Source organism: Eretmochelys imbricata, chromosome 1 (assembly GCF_965152235.1).
Source record: "Eretmochelys imbricata isolate rEreImb1 chromosome 1, rEreImb1.hap1, whole genome shotgun sequence".
Classification (NCBI taxonomy): domain Eukaryota; kingdom Metazoa; phylum Chordata; order Testudines; family Cheloniidae; genus Eretmochelys; species Eretmochelys imbricata.
This window is the reverse complement of record NC_135572.1, coordinates 277,855,295-277,877,275: the sequence shown is the minus strand read 5'-3', so window position 1 is coordinate 277,877,275 and position 21,981 is coordinate 277,855,295. Positions and strand designations below refer to the sequence as shown.

General features: G+C 39.3%; 1 protein-coding gene and 1 long non-coding RNA gene across 5 annotated transcripts in view; one reads left to right on the top strand and one right to left on the bottom strand.

The window, feature by feature from the left end:
- The window catches only part of LOC144273676 (uncharacterized), a 118,755-nt gene extending 97,430 nt beyond the window's left edge, over positions 1–21,325 (bottom strand). Inside the window, exons 1-2 of the long non-coding RNA XR_013347781.1 lie at positions 21,019–21,325; positions 19,458–19,521 (exon numbers count right to left, since the gene is read on the bottom strand). This is a non-coding gene — a long non-coding RNA (uncharacterized LOC144273676). The remainder of the gene's footprint in view (positions 1–19,457; positions 19,522–21,018) is intronic.
- CRADD (CARD and death domain containing adaptor protein) overlaps positions 1–21,981 on the top strand; it is a 97,663-nt gene that overhangs the window by 38,518 nt on the left and 37,164 nt on the right. The gene's annotated exons all lie outside the window — the stretch shown is intronic.

Sequence of the window (21,981 nt, the reverse complement as noted above, 5' to 3'; positions counted from 1 at the left end):
GTTCATATAACCCTGTTACTGTAGCAATTTGCAGTTGTTATACAGACATTAATATACAATTGCTTCTTCAAATACACAGAAGTTGTGACAGTTGGACAAGAAAATCATTTCTGAGACTACTTTTGTGTGAATGTTAGGCCATGTCTATATGTACAGTGCTACAGCAGTGTAGCTGTGCCGCTTCAGCGTGAGTGGTGAAGACGCTCTATACCTATGGGGGAGAGCTCTCCCGTCGGCATAAAAAAACACCTATGCAAGCAGAATAAGCTATGTTAGTGGGAGAAGCTCTCCTGCCAACATAGAGCTGCACACACTAATGCTTATGTCGCTCAGGGGAGTAGAATATTCACACCCTAAGTGACGTAAATTTTGCTGACATATGCAGTAGTGTAGACATAGCCTTAGTGTCTTAGCCATTAATGGTTCTCTCACAAATATACCATTATTCCAAATAATAAAAGGAGCCAGAAGACTATAAAAAGATAATCATAATTAAGTGGGTTTTTTAATGGATATAATTTCCCATACACTGGGCCAAATTTGCCCTCAGCTACATTAGTGCAATGTTCTGAAGTCACTTATGTCACTAAAATTAATACTGAAATTGAATAGGTGTAAATGAGAGAATTTGGCTAATTGACTTTAAAACTTAGATTGGATTGCACACTGCGTTGGGTCTACTTGTTGCTAGAATATAATATTAATAATTAGGGCTGTCAAGTGATTAAAATTTATTGTGGTTAATTGCACTGTTAAAAATAGAATACCATTTATTTATATATTTTTGGATGTTTTCTACATTTTCAAATATATTGATTTCGGTTACAACACAGAATACAAAGTGTACAGTGCTCACTTTATATTTATTTTTGATTGCAAGTGTTTGCACTGTAAAAAGACAAAAGAAATAGTATTTTTTCAATTCACCTAATAAAAGTAATGTAGTACAATCTTTTTATCATGAAAGTTAAACTTACAAATATAGAATTATGTACAAAAATACTGCATTCAAAAATAAAACAATGTAAAATTTTAGAGCTTGCAAGTCCACTCAGTCCTACTTGTTCAGCTAATCGCTCAGAAAAACAAGTTTGTTTACATTTGCAGGAGATGATACTGCCCAGTCCTTTGTTTACAGTGTCACCTGACAGTAAGAACAGGTGTTCTCATGGCACTGTTGTAGCCAGAATGGCAAGATATTTACGTGCCAGATGCATTAAAGATTCATATGTCCCTTCATGCTTCAACCACCATTCCAGAGGACATGCATCCATGTTGATGACGGGTTCTGCTCGAAAACCATCCAAAGCAATGTGGACCGATGCATGTTTGTTTTCATTGTCGGAGTCAGATTCTTCCAGCAGAAGGTTGATTTTCTTTTTTGGTGGTTCAGGTTCTGTAGTTTCCACATCAGAATGTTGCTCTTTTAAGAGTTCTGAAAGAATGCTCCACACCTCGTCCCTCTCAGATTTTGGAAGTTACTTCAGATGCTTAAATGTTGGGTCCAGTGCTGTAGCTATTTTTAGAAATCTTACATTAGTACCTTCTTTGCGTTTTGTGAAATCTGTAGGGAAAGTGTTCTTAAAATGAACACCATTTGCTGGGTCATCATCCAAGACTGCTATAAAATGAAATATATGGCAGAATGTGGGTAAAACAGAGCATGGGATGTACAATTCTCCCCCAAGGAGTTCAGTCACAAATTTAATGAATGCATTATTTTTTTAACTAGTGTCATCAGCATGGAAGCATGTCCTCTGGAATGATGGCCAAAGCATGAAGGGGCATACGAATATTTAGCATATCGGGCATGTAAATACCTTGCAGTGCTGGCTACGAAAGTGCCATGCAAATGCCTGTTCTCGCTTTCTGGTGACATTGTAAATAAGAAGACTGCAGCATTATCTCCTGTAAACGTAAACAAACTTGTTTGTCTTAGCAATTGGCTGAACAAAACTAATACTGAGTGGACTTATAGGCTCTGAAGTTTTACATTTTTGTTTTTGAGTGAAGTTATGTAAAAAAAAAAATCTACATTTGTAAGTTGCACTTTCACGACAAAGAGATTGTACTACAGTACTTGTATGAGGTGAACTGAAAAAATACTATTCTGTTTATCATTTTTACAGTGCAAATATTTGTAATTAAAATATACACTTTGATTTCAGTTACAACACAAAATACATGATATATATGAAAATGTAGAAAAACATCAAAAATATTTAATAAATTTCAATTGGTAGTGTCTTGTTTAACAGTGTGATTAAAACTGCAATTAATCACGATTAATGTTTTTGAGTTAATCACGTGAGTTAACTGTGATTAATTGACAGCCCTATTAATAATATAACTTTAACACTGTTTTAACAACATTTAGCCATGGGATTATAGTAGGTATGATGGCCTAAAAGAGTCATTTGTCTTCTCATATCTTGTTTGGTTTTTTGTTAGTTTATATACTTGTCAGAGCAATGAGCATGCCGAAATCCAACTGAGGTCAATGGGAACTGCAGGTGCTCAGCACCTGTGAAAATCCAGCCCTCAGTGGCTGTCTCACAATTATACTGTTTTAAACAAACAAACAAAAAATTCTTAAAGAAATCAAAGGAATATAAAAATATATTTTGTGTGAATTATTCTAAATTAGTTCAGAGCAGAATTGGAATATAGTTAATCAAAATGAGAATAATTTCCATCCCTTCCCATACCTTTTTATATTATGATGACTTAAATGGTATATTTGTGAGATTAGTGGACAAAAACACTCTCTCTGTAAAGGATTTTTTTCATTGTGCTGTCAAAACTGCTATAATTCTGTGGCTGAATTTTTAAAATAATATCTTGAAGGTTTCAGAGTCAGTGTCCTGTTTTGTGACTAGTCAATATCATTTGAATGTCTGACTGCAGTTTAATCTGGGTGGATAATAGAAAATGTGAAAATGTTTGTTTGTTCTGTAAGTCATTTAAAATTACCTCCAGATTCTCATCAGATATAGAAGATGTGGCTCACACTTGACTTTCTGGAAGGATTTTCAAGTGTTTTATTATTGAGTGGAGAATGCTTTACACTATAGATATTTGTTCAGTGGTGTAATAATTGTATGACCTAGTGTTAATCTATTTTTATGTGATGCTAAAATGATGTGAAAGAGAACACACAAATACTTGTGAATTTTTAGAGCTTTTGTGCAAACTACATCAGTTCATGTCACTTGTATTTTTTTGTATATGTCTGACGTTAAAAATAAATAAAGGCTGCACAGTTTGACTCCATGCTGGTGTTTATTCTCCTTAAATGAAAGATGATTCTTTTAGCTGTTTGCCAAGATGAATCCACAGAGGATTTTATAAAACTGTTTTCCCCATATTTTTAAACAAAAATATTTACAGTTTAAAAAAAATCTGAGTAAAGGTTTTCACTCAGTTGCTGATATGTGTATTCAATTTCTTTCAATATTCCTTCAATCTGTGATATGTGATTCTTTTAAGAGAGAATATAAATTTGCCCAGCATTATGCTACTGAGGAAGTGTATCTCTATTAAAACTTTTGTTTTGTGTTTTGATATCTGAGTGACATTGGGAAATTAAAACCTAACAGACAACTGTTACGAAAAGACAGTAAGAAAGGCAAACTAATCCTGCCCCTCACCACTCCTTTTCACTGTAAAGCAGTCCCATTCTGCCACGTAACCATTCAAAGCTGGAAAAGGCTACCTTTAATAAATGTCTTATGTGTTCATAAAGCTGCTGAAGTCAATTTTTTGTCAAGGTCTGCTTTGTTGACTTTGTAAGCTCTACTCTTATCTATAGTATATGGGAAGCTTTGCTGCATATCTTGAATATCTGTTACTGCTTTTACACAGGCAGTAGCATACTTTTCAAAATACCCATTAATATTTCCTGTATCTCTAGGATTAATATAGAGCCCTATGATTTTGCGTTGTTATCCCACCTTGTGATGCTGTTCGGGTTTTATATAATGCTCTTGTGAGTTCAGAGGCATAAGCAGTTTTAATGTACAGCAGTGGCTGACTGTGGAGACACCCCAAAAATTCCCAGTAACAATTTATTTCCAAGAAGGGTGTTAAATATTTTGCTATCAAGAATCTTTTGCTTTTCCTCTTTAACAGTTCTTGATGTCATCTGAGAATGCCGGGAGCTTTCATTTCAGCTACTTAAAATATTTAACCGTGAATGTAAAAATTGCTGCAGATGATGTGACCCAGGAGCCTTAATCCTGTGGCCATCACCTAAATTTAATTCCCATTGTATTAAAGGGAATGTTGCCTGCAACTGCAATATTAGATTCGGAGTCCTAGATGTATTCAGTCTTCTGCAGTATGGTTCTTATTAGATAGTACTAGGCAACAGATATGTGACTATGCTTACTCCGAGCTTTACTGTGTATGCTCAGCTAGACAAATTCAGACTGGAAATAACATGTAAATTTTGAATAGTAAGAGTAGTTAACCACTGGAACAATTTACCAAGGGTCATGGTGGATTTTTCATCACAGACAATTTTTAAATCAAGATTGGATGTTTTTCTAAAAGATCTGCTCTAGAAATTGCGGGAAGTGCTATGGACTCTGTTATGCAGAGGATTGGACTAGAAGGTTACAATTGTCCCTTCTGGCGTTAGAATCTATGAGATTACCTTTGAAAGTGAAGATTATAAGGTTAAATTTGATCACTTATTCACAATTCCTGATTCAAAGGCTGAAGTAGGTTAATGTCCTTGGGGTATTTGTTCAGAACTCATCTGCTTTCCTTTTAAATCATTAAACTATCAGTAGTTTTCAATGTACTTTTAAAAAAAATATGGTCAAAGCAAAAATCAGACTGAAATGCATTTGGAAATAGGACATTCCTTAAATCAAAAATGTACATACTATGCATTTTCCAACAAGGATTGTTTTGCAAAGTGAGGAATGGTTAATGATTGTGTCATGGTAATTTTCATGCAAACGCAGACCTTCGATGTCTCACAGGAGCCTTAGTAACAGTGCAACAAAATGAAGGTGAAAAACAAACTGAATTAGAGAGAAAGTAAACATCATATTTTATAACTGAAAATAAAATTCTTCAGCAGCAACCAGTCCTGTAATGTAATCCAATCTGTTTTAATCCTGAGATTTTTCCAAGAAGGCAGGAAACAGTAAAGGGTAAGGCTTTCAAACCTCTGCTGTTTCGTTTACAGATCCCTTGTGTTAATTTAATGTTTCTAGGGAACCAGGACTTTTTTTCTTTTTCTTTTTTTTTTTTTTTTCTTTCTCAGAATCCCTTCTCTAGGAAATACTGAGCATTGGGAAGCAGTCACGGTTTACAACAGATAAGCCAAAGGGCCTGGCTTCAAATACCACACTTTTTTTGAGAAAACAAAACACACCAATGTGTGTTCTTTTTAACCTTCTCTTATGCAGTTCCCATTTCTTTGCTACATGTTATGTAAAAGTAACCTTTGAAAGAGCTCATATAGGCAGCTTTTTCTTTTAACCATTTTCAGTGTGTGTCTGCATCTAATAAGTTTGTGTAATATGTCACTGGGAGACAGTCCAAAAGGTAAACATTAGACAGTTGTGTCTTTTTGAAGCACTGTCTAGGATTTGGTCTATACTTAATGACTTTTTCCAGCATAACTATGTTGGTTAGGAATATGATTTTTTTCAAATTCCGAGGGCCTAATGTAGATGCAGTTAGGTCAGCAAAAGAGTGCTTCTGCCAGTGTAGCTTATTTTATTTGGGGAAATGGTACAAGCTATACCAACAAAAGAACATCTTTGCCCATGTAAGCTGCATTTCCATTAGGAGGCTATGTCTGTACTAGAAAGGGTATCCCAGTATAGCTATACTAATATAGGTTTTGGTCTTTTAGTATTACTTTTTTTTTAAATTTCTGTTGGCTCAAAAAAAAAAAGGCTATATGGAATGAGAAATTAATACAAAGTATGACTTTTGCAGGGGGCGAGGGTTACTGGGGAAAGTAAAGACAGAATGAGGGTGGGTGCAATAGTTTTCACTAGGGTTGGGTGTTAGAGAGCTTATTCCTTCACTCTCCGACTTCCCTGGTCCTTCTCACATGAACAGAGAGCAACAATATCCGAAGTCCGAAGGTGCAAACAATTCGATGTTTATTGGGGTGAACTTCCAGCAAGCTTAAATACAAGTTCCTTTTCCTTATTTCTGAATCCCAACTTACTTCCTGTTTGCCCCTAATTTATATAGTAATATTCTTAGCTATACCTTAACCAATCATTCTACTAAAATTTAACTAACCAATCCTAACATATTGTAACATGATTATGTAACCAATTATATCCCACCATCTTAATTAGTTTACACCCAGCAAAATTAATTATACAGCAGACAGGAACAATCACAGAACCAGACAGAGATTATACAGACAAACAATAGCAAAGTGGGAACTATAATGGCAAGACAATACAGAAGTGAGGATTTCACATCCCAGTATTGATAAGTGAGTTCTTGCCAGACAGGATGCTATCAAACTAAGTTTTCTTTTACATTTTCTAGGCACTTCCCTTTCTTTGGAGCTGATAGGCACTATCAGGACAGGATTGTATTCCTAACAGCCCAATAGCACCTTCTTTCCATGTGACTACTTTGGAATGTGAGGATGTGACCGGTCGCTTCCCAGCTTATGGCTGCCTCCGTCGCTTAGCCAAAGGCCTTAGCCTAAGAACAGGGCCCCAGACTGTCACAGTAAGAGAAGGACCTTACATTGGCAGACAGTGATTTTGATTCTTTCTTTTATACCTCTAACTAGCCAAGTGATAAGAATACACCTAAATTCTTAAAGTACAGGCCTTTACAGACAGGCCTGAATATCTATATCCTAACATTGGGCATTTGACGGGTTAAAAATAATTGGGCATTTGATTGATCAAATGTAAAAAATGGTCAAATATTGTAAAGCACTAGTTTATTAGAACAGTGTACACACACACACACACACACACACACACGACTTTATGGTCTCCAGTAGGCCTTACCCTTGGTAGATTATTATGCCTAATTCCAAAAAAGTTACTTGTGAGCTACTGTAACTCAGAAAAATAGAGACCAGTGAAATGAAGTTCAAAAAATGAACACATAATTATTACCATTTTTAGCAACATTAGGTTAGCATTTAAATGTGAACGTTATTCAAGATTACAAAAGAAAAGAGAAATGAAATTAAAGAAATAAAACACGCATAGCAACTGTAAAAGAAAGTCATTTTAAAATGCACTTATGCTAGGTAGGCAGCAGGCCAAATCTTCAAACTGCTTAATGGCTGTGCATCTATTCTCTTTGTGTTGCAGGAGGAGATTTAATGACGCTAAACCTTCCTCTCCCTTCCACACTCCCTTCTGAATTAATTTCTGCATGTTAGTCCACTCAGTTTAGATTGGTTTCAGAGTAGCAGCCGTGTTAGTCTGCATTCGCAAAAAGAAAAGGAGGACTTGTGGCACCTTAGAGACTAACCAATTTATTTGAGCATAAGCTTTCGTGAGCTACAGCTCACTTCATCGGATGCATTCAGTGGAAAATACAGTGAGGAGATTTATATATACACAGAACGTGAAAAAATGGGTGTTTATCATGCACACTGTAAGGAGAGTGATCACTTAAGGTGAGCTATTACCAGCGGGGGGGGGGGGGGGGGCGGAGAAAACGCTTTGCAGTGATAATCAAGGTGGGCCATTTCCAGCAGTTAACAAGAACGTCTGAGGAACAGTGGGGGGGGGGAATAAACAAGGGGAAATAGTTTTACTTTGTGTAATGACTCAACCACTCCCAGTCTCTATTCAAGCCTAAGATAATTGTATCCAATTTGCAAATTAATTCCAATTCAGCAGTCTCTCGTTGGAGTCTGTTTCTGAAGTCTTTTTGTTGAAGAATAGCCACTTTTAGGTCAGAAATTGAGTGACCAGAAAGAATGAAGTGTTCTCCGACTGGTTTATGAATGTTATAATTCTTGACATCTGATTTGTGTCCATTTATTCTTTTACGTAGAGACTGTCCAGTTTGACCAATGTACATAGAATCCTAGAATATCAGAGTTGGAAGGGACCTCAGGAGGTCATCTAGTCCAACCCCCTGCTTAAAGCGGGACCAGTCCTCAGTGTTTGCCCCAGATCCCTAAATGGCCCCCTCAAGGATTGAACTCACAACCCTGGGTTTAGCAGGCCAGTGCTCAAACCACTGAGCTATCCCTCCCCTCCCCAGGGGCATTGCTGGCACATGATGGCATATATCACATTGGTAGATGTGCAGGTGAACGAGCCTCTAATAGTGTGGCTGATGTGATTAGGCCCTATGATGGTGTCCCCTGAATAGATATGTGGACGCAGTTGGCAACGGGCTTTGTTGCAAGGATAGGTTCCTGGGTTAGTGGTTCTGTTGTGTGGTGTGTGGTTGCTGGTGAGTATTTGCTTCAGGTTGGGGGGCTGTCTGTAAGCAAGGACTGGCCTGTCTCCCAAGATTTGTGGGAGCGATGGGTCGTCCTTCGGGATAGGTTGTAGATCCTTGATGATGCGTTGGAGAAGTTTTAGTTGGGGGCTGAAGGTGATGGCTAGTGGCGTTCTGTTGTTTTCTTTGTTGGGCCTGTCCTATAGTAGATGACTTCTGAGTACTCTTCTGGCTCTGTCAATCTGTTTCTTCACTTCAGCAGGTGAGTATTGTAGTTGTAAGAATGCTTGATAGAGATCTTGTAGGTGTCTGTCTCTGTCTGAGGGGTTGGAGCAAATGCGGTTATATCGTAGAGCTTGGCTGTAGACGATGGATCGTGTGGTGTGGTTAGGGTGAAAGCTGGAGGCATGTAGGTAGGAATAGCGGTCAGTAGGTTTCCGGTATAGGGTGGTGTTTATGTGACCATCGCTTATTAGCACCGTAGCGTCCAGGAAGTGGATTTCTTGTGTGGACTGGTCCAGGCTGAGGTTGATGGTGGGATGGAAATTGTTGAAATCATGGTGGAATTCCTCAAGGGCTTCTTTTCCATGGGTCCAGATGATGATGTCATCAATATAGTGCAAGTAGAGTAGGGGTGTTAGGGGACGAGAGCTGAGGAAGCGTTGTTCTAAGTCAGCCATAAAAATGTTGACATACTGTGGTGCCATGCGGGTACCCATAGCAGTGCCGCTGATTTGAAGGTATACATTGTCCCCAAATGTGAAATAGTTATGGGTTTAGATTGTGAGCTCTTCCTGGCAGGGACTATCTCTTTGAACTTGTTTAATGTGCTTTGTAAACCAACATATACATTGATGGGCCGGTGTACAAATAAAGATGTACATCTTTACAATATTCTAGAAGATTCCAGTCAGTCAGCTTCCAGTTTATTTTTCTCAACAGGTAGCATTATGTAGTAAAGTGAGTGATCAAGATATGTAAGTAGGCTTGCTAACAGATGGCACTGTGTTGCAATCCAAAAGGTAAACTGCCACCTACCTCAGGGCATTCTTGCCAGAATATTTGACACTATTTTACCATGGTCAACTAACGGGGGTTCAACTGACCTGTCAGTTGACATTATTTGGCTGGTCAACTGACTGTTTTGCTAAATCTAATCTTCAGCATATCTTTGATTTAACTGCTATCTGGCTGCTCTGGGGAAGATTTTAGAAAGACTCTTGTCAATATGATGCAGATCATCCCTCTTTAGATCCACACGTAAAGGGTTCCCACTGAGCACAGATCTCCTCAGTATTGGGTGGAGGTGCAGGAGGGGTCAGCCACCTTTATAGCAATGGTTCCACCCTTCCTCCCTTCCAAATCCTGTGAAGTCCCTTCTTCATGACTGTGGTTCATACAGAAGGAAGGAGTAGGTTGCGTAGGACAGAGGGAAGAGAGCTGTTGGGGCAGGGCTAGGGCATGCACTTTTTGACCCACCCCCTTGGAGTTTAGGTGAGAGAGAGAATGCAACCAGGGGTGGTTGTATATTTAACAAAGAGAGCAGCCTCTGATGATCAGCAACCTTTTGGGTTGTCACAGGAACTGCCAATTTATAAATGATCAGTGCTCCACAGGGTTTCCAGCCTGTCTCTAGTCCTAATGATTGCATTACCTCTGGGCCATGGCAGCAGGTGTAGGGTCTCGGTAGGCGCCAGTACATGGTCCTGTTTCTGGAAAATCATTTCTTGTTCCCTAAAAGCCAGGCTTTGATTGGGGATCATCAGATGGAACCAGAGTGTGTCTTGGGGAATAATGTATTCCATGCAAACAGGACTGTTACCAGCTCAATCTGAGTACGGAGATGCTAAAGGAGACAGAGTGCTATGTTCACTGTACTTCAGCAAGATCATTAATGACATAGAAACACATCTCTACCTTATTATTTAGGGATGACTCATTCCAAATGCACTGAAATGGTGTGATTTACCAATTTAGGTCATGCAAGGGACACTTGATAATGCTATCTGTCTAGGAGCACCGTCCATACCAGTTATGGAAACAGACTCTGGAAAATAAATTTGCTTTGTGTCTTGAATTTACAAAATAAGCATGTGCTTCCCCCTCCTTCCCCCGCCCTTCAGATTTTTCTTTATTACAGGCTCAGCACTGAACAGCCTACACACAATGGGAAGCAAGACAATCAGAGATGCAGGCTTCTAGTCAGTGTTGTCAGAGCTCCCTGGTGTGTTAAACATCTGCAACAGCATATATCATGTTTAATTTTTTTACAGTGGAAGATAAGTTTACAAATATATAGGTTTTCTATAACACCAGGAAGATGTGATTGGATTCTACGGCTTGAACTTTTGGATCCATATTTTTGTTACGATAGGGTTATTTATGCTTTTGTGCTACCATATGAAAGGTTCCTTCTGCTCCCAAATCACGGAACTGATACTGCAGTGGAACCTTCTTGTTGTAGCTCAGGTGACTTAAAGGAGCAATGATGGTTTACACCAGCTAAGGATCTGGACCTGTATCTCCATTTTAATGACACCTAACATTGTTTTAAACATATGGGCCTCCATCCTGCAAGGAGATGCACATAGGCAACCCTGTCCCCCTCTCCCCGCCGCCTGTGCTAGTGCAGTTACTGGGCCTCTGCTCCGGTGCAGGGTGTGTCGGGTTTGGTCACAGAGACCCCCTTGGGACTGCCACCTGATGTGCTGAGAACTACCTCCTGAGCCCGTTTTCCCTGCCTTGTTGAGCCAGATACGCTAGCCTGCTGCAAACACAGACCCAGGTCTGAGCCACATGTCCCAACGCTGCAGACTTAACTGAAACCAGCTTAAGAAGTGCTCCTGTCTCCAGCACCCAGATACCCAGTTCCCAGTGGGGTCCAAACCCCATATAAATCCATTTTACTCTGTATAAAGCTTATTCAGGGTAAACTCATAAATTGTGTGCCCTCTATAACACTGACAGAGAGCTATGCACAGCTGTTTGCTGTCCCTGGTATTAATTGCTTACTCTGGGTTAATGAATAAGCAAGTGATTTTATTAAATATAAAAAGTAGGATTTAAGTGGTTCCAAGTAATAACAGACAGAACAACGTAAGTTACCAAGCAAAATAAAATGAAAACATGCAAGTCTAAGCCTAATACATTAAGAAACTGATTACAGATAAATCTCACCCTCAGAGATGTTCCAATAAACTTCTTTCACAGACTAGACTCCTTTCTAGTTTGGGCCCATTCCTTTCCCCAGTACAGTCCTTGTTCCAGCTCAGGTGGTAGCTAGGGGATTTCTTATGACTGCAGCCTCTTTTCTTCTGTTCCACCCCCTTATATAGCTTTGGCACAAAGCAGGAATCTTTTGTCTCTCTGGGTCCCCACCCCTCCTTCTAAATGGAAAAGCACCAGGTTTAAGATGGAGTCCAGTACCAGGTGACATGGTTACATGTCCTGTGAGACCCCAAGCCTTCATTCTTCCTGGCCTGACTCACAGGGAAGCTTGCAAGTAAACAGAGTCATTTACAACTCTCACAAATCTTGGGAGACAGGCCAGTCCTTGCCTACAGACAGCACCCCAACCTGAAGTAAATACTCACCAGGAACCACATACCACACAACAGAACCACTAACCCAGGAACCTATCCTTGCAACAAAGCCCGTAGCCAACTGTGCCCACATATCTATTCAGGGGTCACCATCACAGGGCCTAATAACATCAGCCACACTATCAAAGGCTCATTCACCTGCACATCCACCAATGTGATATATGCCATCATGTGCCAGCAATGCCCGTCTGCCATGTACATTGGGCAAACTGGACAGTCTCTACGTAAAAGAATAAATGGACACAAATCAGATGTCAAGAATTATAACATTCATAAACCAGTCGGAGAACACTTCAATCTCTCTGGTCACTCGATTTCTGATCTCAAAGTGACTATCCTTCAACAAAAAAACTTCGAAAACAGACTCCAACGAGAGACTGCTGAATTGGAATTAATTTGCAAATTGGATACAATTAACTTAGGCTTGAATAGAGACTGGGAATGGTTGATGCATTATAAAAAGTAACCTATTTCCCCTTGTTTATTATTCCCCCCCACCACCACTGTTCCTCAGACGTTCTTGTTAAACCCTGGATTTGTGCTAGAAATGGCCCACCTTGATTATCATACACATTGTAAGGAGAGTGATCACTTTAGATAAGCTATTGCGAGCAGGAGAGTAGGGTGGGGGGAGAAAAAACCTTTTGTAGTGATAAACACCCATTTTTTCATGGTTTGTGTGTATAAAAACATCTTCTGTATTTTCCACAGTATGCATCCGATGAAGTGAGCTGTAGCTCACGAAAGCTTATGCTCAAATAAATTGGTTAGTCTCTAAGGTGCCACAAGTACTCCTTTTCTTTTTGCAAATACAGACTAACATGGCTGTTACTCTGAAACCATTTACAACCAATTGTCCTAGTTGATGGGAGCCATCAAGATTCCAAACCACCGTTAATGGCCCACACTTTGCATAATTACAATAGGACCTCAGAGTTACAATTCATATCTCTAGTTTCAGATACAAGAATGATACATTTATACAAATAGGATGACCACACTCCGTAGATTATAAGCTTTGTAATGATACCTTACAAGAGGCCTTTTGCATGAAGCATATTCCAGTTACATTTTATTCACACTCATTTAGCATACTTTCATAGAATCATATGGAGTGCAACGTCACACAGGGGATCTATCTATGCCATCTCTTTGCAGCGTCCACAATCAGTAAGATGGTTGACTGATAATTCCTTATAAAAATAAACAGAGTTTACCATCTGTAGTTCAGGTGCTAATTCAAATGTTACGGTGATGTATATTTAACAAAGTCTCCTCCAGTGAGCTCAAGCTATTTCCTTGTATTAGGGCTAGTCTGCTCTGTCAATGTTAAAGCGCTGGGGCAGCAACGCTTTAATGTGCCTTGTGTGGTCGCAGCAGAGCGCTGGGAGAGAGCTCTCCCAGCACTCTCAAAAAATCACCTCCACGAGGGGCATAACTACCAGCGCTGAGAGCGCAGCTCCCAGTGTTGGTACACTGGCGCTTTACAGCACTGAAACTTGCTGTGCTCAGGGGGGTGTTTTTTCACTCCACTGAGCGAGAAAGTTGCAGCGCTGTAAATTACCAGTGTAGACAAGCCCTTAGGTATGTTACATTGTCATTGGCTTTCTGTCATATGCAGTTTTATACTACAAAATATTAGAGAGGTAGTCAGGTAGTTTAGGCCCAGAAAATAAGTCTTGGATATATATAATTCTTGTAGTTATTGCATAGCTTATTATTTGTAGAAATATATATGTGTTTATATATCCTTATACATATGTATGGGCCTGATCTTGCAGATATTTGTTTGTATGAATAGTCCGGCTAGTCAAAATGACTACTTGTGTGTGTAAATGCTATTCATGTGAGTAAGGGTTTGCAAAACGTAGTTGTGTGTTTGTATATACAGGCCATGATAAATCATAAACAATGCTTTACTTGGTACAAATAGAAAGCAACCTTCATCTTGACTCAGCGAGAAATTCTAGTGCAATTTTTAAACACTATGGTGACCTCTGTCTATCCTAGGTTTTTTAAAAAGTGCCTATCATTGTGGTATGTAACTGGTTCTCTTTCAATATCTGAAGAAAAAATCAGATCCATTTTTGGGAAAGAAACCAGGTGTTTTATTTAAATTTTAAAATTCTATCAGTCTGCTAGTTGGTGGGAGTGGGAGGAGAAGCCGATTTTTCAGGAGTTCAGGTTACTGTGGGTGGAAGTCCGGGCATGGACAGCAGAATTGGGAGTGGAGAATCCAGGCTGTGATGAGGGATCAAAGCTGGGTAAAGGATAAGCTGAGTGGAGGAAACCAGGCTGAGGAAGAGCTGAAGCAGGAATCAGCACTGGCGAAGGAACAGCATGAGATGTCAAGGTGAAACAAACTGGGGCAGAAGGAAAGATGGACCTGGGTGGCACACAAGAAAAAGGGGAATCTCAGAACAGCACACCAGGGAAGAGGCCTGATATTTTCCCCCTGGAAGATGTGCAAATGTAAAATTCTGTGGTTTTTTGGCAAGCTATAAGTATGTAAGTTCTTGCAAATTTTCATCTCTGGCTTTTCTATGGTCTGAGGTAGGTAAACCTGCCTGCACTCTAGCCATGCAGCTGGTTCCCTGCAGAGAGGCATTTGTGTGAATAAGGGAATGAGGTCATGGAAGGGACATTCTCTCTTCTCTCACCTTGATCTGCTGCCTTCTCCTCCGCTGTGCTTCTAGGGAGGTGGAGAGGGTGTTTGGGTTTTGAAGACATAGCTCCACCCATTCTCAATTTTATGACATTAAATAACATTGCAAGTTTAAAGCACAGGAGAGTTGCTTGGTGCAGATAAAAAGTAGCATTTAGTATTAACTGATTGATAACATTCTTTTGTTGTCATCATTTTTTCCTCCAACTTTAAAACTTCCCGGAACCCAGTCTTATACCTCCTCTCCTTGCAGGATCTGTGCAAGGGTTACTGTAGTCATCCCCCATCAGCCCCATTTTGGTGTGGGGAAGAAGTGTGTCAGGATAGATATGTGGCTTCCAGGGGTGACTGAAGTTGATGTGCATGTTTTCCATTCCTGCACCAAGCAGCTCTGTCCCTGCCACGAATGGAATGGGGGTTTCATGCAATCCCCTTGTGCAGCTAGACCAGCCATCCTTAAATCTGGTCAGGCTACAGTACAGCATCTTTATGCGGCCCTCTGGGGTAGTTGTGCCCTTTAGTGGTGTGTAAACAAGGTTGCCAATTTTGGTTGGATGCATTCTTGGAGATTTCATTACATGACTTAATCTTTAATTCCTGGAGACTCCCGGCCAATCCTGGAGGGTTGGCAACCCTATGTGTAAACAAGGGTCAATAAATAAACAGACGGCTTGTTTTATTCACAAAAGGTCAAAGTCTGGCCCACCACATAAAGGAATCCAGAACAGTGTTAATGTGAGTGTCTGTATTCTGGCTGTCAGTGGCCTCATGCAGACCATGAGTGGTTAGGCCTACACAGAGTAGGATTAATCTGCAGTATGTGCGTATATCTGCATAAGTGCCATTTTGGGCCAGGGGGTGCATATGCACTGATGTGGGGATTGCAGTAGCCCAGAGGTTCTCAAACTGTGGGTCGGGACCCCATGGGGGTCGCCAGGGCTAACTTACTCTTGTTGGGACCCGGGGCCGAAGCCTGGGGCTGAAGTTCTTGGGTCCACACCACCTGGGGTGGTGGGTCTTGGGCTTTGGCCCACCCACCCGGGGCAGTTAGACTCAGGCGGGCTCGAGTTTTGGTCCCCCATTCTGGGGTCATGTAGTAGTTTTTTTTTGTCAGAGGGGGTCGCGGTGCAATGAAGTTTCAGAACCCCAGCAATAGCCTGATGCCTAAGCCCCATGCTAGGCCTCTCCTTTGTGGCTCTTGTACACAGCAACTTTACCTCTTTGTGGGTTTGTTGGGAGCCAGAATTAGGATGTTAAATTTTGCCTGGCTGTGTTCCAGGCAGACAGAGTTTGGCCCAAAATATACTATGTAAGGCATCTTAATTTTAAAACAGCAACTGTGAATTAAGATTTAATTTATATATCAAATAAAACAATTTATGATGTCGCAATTTGGGCTCTGTCACTGTATGCTAATATAGTGATCCTTATTTCGACACAAGAATTTTAAGAACTGCAGCAGGGTTCTGGGTTTTTTTGTTTTTTGTTTTTTAATTACACATTTCAAGGTTATTTCCCCCCCCCCCCCCCCCATGGTTTGTTTTTTTATTAGGTGGTACTGAAACCGAGAATTTCTAGGCTTTTATTTATTTATTTTTTTAAAGAGAGTGGGATTTAAATGTAGAATATATTTTTGTAAAAACCAATGATGATGGGAGTCTGGAGCTAAAATTGGGTGAGAGCTGCAGCTTTACTGTCACTTCAGTGCATAACAATATGGCTGAATTTGGCCTCTTGACTTTTTAGCACTAGGCACTGTTCATTATGGGGGGTTGTGACTGCGATTGAAACCATCTAAAACGCGGTTATGTTTGTAACATGACTTTTGTCTATACTTGATACACTTACAAACGATGGTACCAGTCCTGCAAACTGAGCCACATGAGTCAACCCAGATGCCCATGTAGATCAGCTTGCAGAATTGGGGCTCATGTTTCTGACACTGTTATACTATGTTGTAGTCCTGCAGGGGGTTGAGTTTATAGCAGAGCTTGGCAAACACTACAAACGTTTTCCATAAGCATTTAAGCATGAAAGTGGCTTTGTTTGAATCACGCTTAAATGTTTTCCCTCCCCCTTCTGAGGTTTGCTCTCTGTGAACATTCAAGAACGGCCATACTGGGTTAGACCAAAGGTCTATCTCATCCAATATCCTGTCTTCCGACAGTGGCCAATGCCAGGTGGTTCAGAAGGAATGAATAGAATGGGTAATCCTCAAGTGATCCATCCTCTGTCACCGATTCCCTGCTTCTAGCAAACAGAGGCTAGGGACACCATCCTTGCCCATCCTGGATATTAGCCATTGATGGACCTATCCTCCATGAATTTATCTAGTTCTTTCTTGAACCCTGTTATAGTCTTCACAACATCCTCTGGCAAGGAGTTCCACAGATTGACTGTATGTTGTGTGAAGAAATACTCCCTTTTATTTGTTTTAAACCTGCTGCCTAATAATTTCATTTGGTGACCCACAGTTCTTGTGTTATAAGAAAGAGTAAATAACACTTCCTTATTTACTTTCTCCACACCTGTCATGATTGTATAGATCTCTATCATATCCCCCCATAGTCATCTCTTTTCCAAGCTGAAAAGTCCCAGTCGTATTAATCTCTCCTCATACGGAAGCTGTTCCATCCCCCTAATCATTTTTGTTGCCCTTTTCTGAACCTTTTCCTAGTCCAATATATCTTTTTTGAGATGGGGCAACCACATCTGCATACAGTATTCAAGATGTGCATATACCATGAATTTATACAGAGGCAATACGATATTTTCTGTCCTATTTATGCCTTTCTTAATGATGCCCAACATTTTGTTTGCTTTTTTGACTGCTGCTGCACATTAGTGGATGTTTTCAGAGAACTATCCACAATGACTCCAAGATCTCTTTCTTGAGAGTAACAGCTAATTTAGACCCCATCATTTTGTATGTATAGTTGGGATTATGTTTTCCAATGTACATTACTTTGCATTTATCAACATTAAATTTCATCTGCCATTTAGTTGCCCAGTCACCCAGTTTTGTGAGATCCCTTTGTAGCTCTTTGCAGGCTGCTTGGGACTTAAATGTCTTCAGTAATTTTGCAGCATCTGCAAATTTTGCCACCTCACTGTTTACCCCTTTTTCCAGATCATTTATGAATATGTTGAATAGCACTCATTCCAGTACAGACCCTTGGGAGACACCACTGTTTACCTCTCTCCATTCTGAAAACTAACCATTTATTCTTACCCTTCATTTCCTATCTTTTAACCAGTTACCTATCCATGAGAGCACCTTCCCTCTTATGCCATGACAGCTTACTTTGCTTAAGAGCTTTTGGTGAGGGACTTTTGTCAGAGGCTTTCTGAAAGTCTAAGTACACTATATTCACTGATTTCAGAGTAGCAGCCATGTTAATCTGTATTCGCAAAAAGAAAAGGAGTACTAGTGGCACCTTAGAGACTAACCAATCTATTTGAGCATAAGCTTTCGTGAGCTACAGCTCACTTCATCGGATGCAGCCAATGAAGTGATCTATAGCTCACGAAAGCTTATGCTCAAATAAATTGGTTAGTCTCTAAGGTGCCACTAGTACTCCTTCTATTCACTGGATCACCCTTTTCCACATGCTTGTTGACCCTCTCAAATAATTCTAGTAGTTTGGTGAGGCATGATTTCCCTTTAGAAAAACCATGTTGACTCTTCCCCAACAAATCACGTTCATCTATTTTTCTGACATTTCTGGTCTTTCCTATCATTTCAACCAGTTTGCCCAGTACTGAAGTTAGGTTTACCAGCCTGTAATTGCCGGGATCACCTCTGGAGCCTTTTTTAAAAATTGGTGTCACATTAGCTATCCTCCAGTCATCTGGTACAGAAGCTGATTTAAATGGTAGGTTAGCAGTTCTGCAATTTTACCTTTGAGTTCCTTCAGAACTCCTGGGTGAATACCATGTGGTCCTGACTTATTACTGTTGAATGTATCAATTTGTTACAAATCTTCTAATGACACCTTAATCCAGGACAGTTCCTCAGATTTGTGACCTAAAAAGAATGGCTCAGGTTTGGGAATCTCCCTCACATCCTCAGCCGTGAACGCCGATGCAAAGAATTCATTTAGTTTCTCATTGAGTGCTCGTTTAGCATCTCGATTGTCCAGTAGCCCCACTGGTTGTTTAGCAGTCTTCCTGGTTCTGATGTACTTAAAAAAATTTTTGCTATTACTTTTTCAGTCTTTGGCTAGCTGTTCTTCAAATTCTTTTTTGGCCTTCCTATTATATTCAAGACATTGCATTTCATTCTTACAGATGATGTAGATAGCCCCTTTTAAGCTCACTCATGTGAGTGTTCGTATATGGAATGAATTGCTACTTGACACACCAGGGTAAAAGGATTCCCAAACCCAATGACAGAGCCTGGGCATTGAAGTGACTAAATGAACCAGACAAGGATCTGGTTATACCCCCACTGCAAATTGGTCTGCAAATGCAGTTATTATGTATGAGTGTGAATTGAGTCTAATTTAAATGTGCTTATGTCTTTATCTAGTCAAAACTTACAGTAGACTATTTTCCCCCTAGGAATGATGCCTTAGCCAAGACCTGTATGGCCCCAAAAGAGAGAGTTCAACATCTGTCATCTTGGATTACCTCCAGAGCTGAAAGCATTAGTCTCTACACCTTGAGCTAAATAGCCTAGCTCTGAAGCTAGGGACTGTAATACACTTGCCTTCTCTGAGGGTTGGGTACAGAGGGGAACAAAGCACACTGAACTGTAGGTCACACATGCCTACCTGTTTCCTCCTTGAAAGGTTCAAAGCTCCTGGTCAGATTCTTCAAGTGTTGCAACCATCCATTCTGGGGATAGAAACATTGATTTCTATGATAAGTCACAACTAAGCAGCTTGAATTTAGAATGATATTGTTCATGATGGAGCTACAGACTTAAAAAAAAGTGTACAAATATTCCAGGGATCAGTATCTGTTTAATTAAAGCTATTGTAATAATTGGATTTCTAAGATTAAACTCCTCCAAAGTTGCTCTTTCAAGTCCTTTAAGGTTCCCTGAACAAAAGAGTGGGGAAAGCACTAGTTGCTTGTTGTGCAGGGAACACGTAAATCACCAGCATGTACATTTTCTAAGCAACCTGCTAAAATAAATTTAAAATTTGCTGGTACAATAGAACTTCCCTATTTTATTAGCTCAAGAACCACGGTTCTTGCCTTTCTCAGTACATTTAAGTTAAGTGCTCACTGCAAAAATTGTGAACAAGGTTTTACACACATGACCATTGTGTTTGTGTCAAAAAAAGAGCCTTCTCCCTTCTAGAGACAGATATCTGAATGTTAGACTCCAGCAGGTGTTAAGGATAGATATGAAATTATGTATCTGAATTTTCACTATAAATCAGGAGTTGGAGACAGTGGATACAACTGAAATCAGTAGTTTTGGAGTGCATGAATTTTCACCTGTCATAACGTTACTTGTTTTTTAGTCACTTGTTTTGTCATTTTTAATATATTAGTATTTTAATACTTGTCATTGTTTGATAGTGAATAAGTATAGAACTTTGGCTTGCTGCAATTAATTGTAACTGCAAATGGAAACATGACCATTATGGTCAAATGGCATATACATAATCTTACTGTTTGCATCCTGCAAATGTACCATGCTGCTTTTCACAAACAGATTTTACTTTAAACAATCTATAGGCATGCATCTGTAAAAGACGTGACATAATGACTAGTCCTAAATTGGTACTCTAAGGTTCAGTAAACAAATTTGCATTTAACTATGCAGTGGTTTCTGTCTCAAAGAAAACACATACTGTAATCAAGCCAGTGGCTTATAAGAGTGGCTTAATAGAGAGACTTACATCAAGGAATTGAAACCAGTTGTAGTAAAAGTTGATGATGCTGTCTGGATTTAATCAACCTAGCTATTTATTAGAAAAGCCACTGGCTGATTTAACAGTTCACATGAAAAAAAAAATGTGCACCTTTCTGGAAGAAAAAATTTCTTAACTGCTTGATTTAATAATACAAATCTACTGTAAAGTCTTAAGAATGTTTCTGGCAAGTCTGTTTTTTTTCTTTCACAAAAAAGGACATCTTAAAGCTAATTAGCTCTAGTACAAGTCTTCAGAAAAGTCTAGTTACAAGAGGGAAAGAACATGTTTTTATTTACTAGATTTTAGTAAAATAAATGAATGAACACATGTTTCTATCACAATGTTTCACAATGGATCACAATGTTTCTACATCTGAATTAAAATTAAAACCAAAACTTATTTTTTATCATGCATTGCAAATAATTTACAATAATCCTTTTGGGTATTTATAGCAAATAATTACCTTTTTTAAATAAGCCTTTGTGTTGGTGGATTTTCAGCTTTAATCTTGGTAGTAGTAAATCCTATTATATCTCTGCACTATATTTTGATTGTGGGAGATGTAATTCTGAGCATCTGGAAGATGATTATATACCCAGCAAAAGATTATTCTAAAAACAAAAGCATAGAAACATGTATTTATTGATGACTCCAGCCTGAAAGCTGAATATCTGTCCAAAAAGTATGTTGAAATTTCTAATACTCCCTGGAGCTATGAAATTACGTAGGTTGTTATAATTGTGTTACAGCTGCTATTTGTTGTGCTTTTGTGGTTCCTGGTTTCTTCTCAGTTATTCTTAGTGTTTTCCAGGAACCCTTGAACTGAGAAATGCATTACTTAGAATTTGAAAACTTGGAGCCACTAATTCAGAGAGTTTTTTTTTTTAAGTTTCGAAGACCTGTGAAATAGAGATTTGTAATGCGTTACATAACATGCTACCTTTATAAGCATGTTTAACCAGAACAGAACCACAAACAGTAATTGCAGATATAATCGTGGCACTGAGAAAACAAACACTACCCATCTGAAGTAAAAAGTGATTCCAGTTACAAACAAACAAACAAGAAAAAAAATAAAAAATAAAGGGAGGGAGTGGGTGAATGAATAAATAATAAAACTAATTTTCAGAAAACATAAAAATAAATGCTGTAATATTTTTCTACATTCTTTCCTCTGTTCCTGAATTGCTTCTTTTTTATTCCTTTTAGATTTAATGGAAGGGATAATAAGTTACTTGTTTCCATCTGATTTTGTTTTTCACATGAAACAATGCCATAACTTGTAACTTCCTGCCCTCCTCCTCCTTTTTCTTCTTCTTCTTCTTTTCCTGCTATTTACTCAGCAGATCCTATTTTGTCTCCTCTGTCTTCCTCCCCCCTCTTCCCACACACACACTTTTCCTCATTTTGCTGAGTGCCCACAACT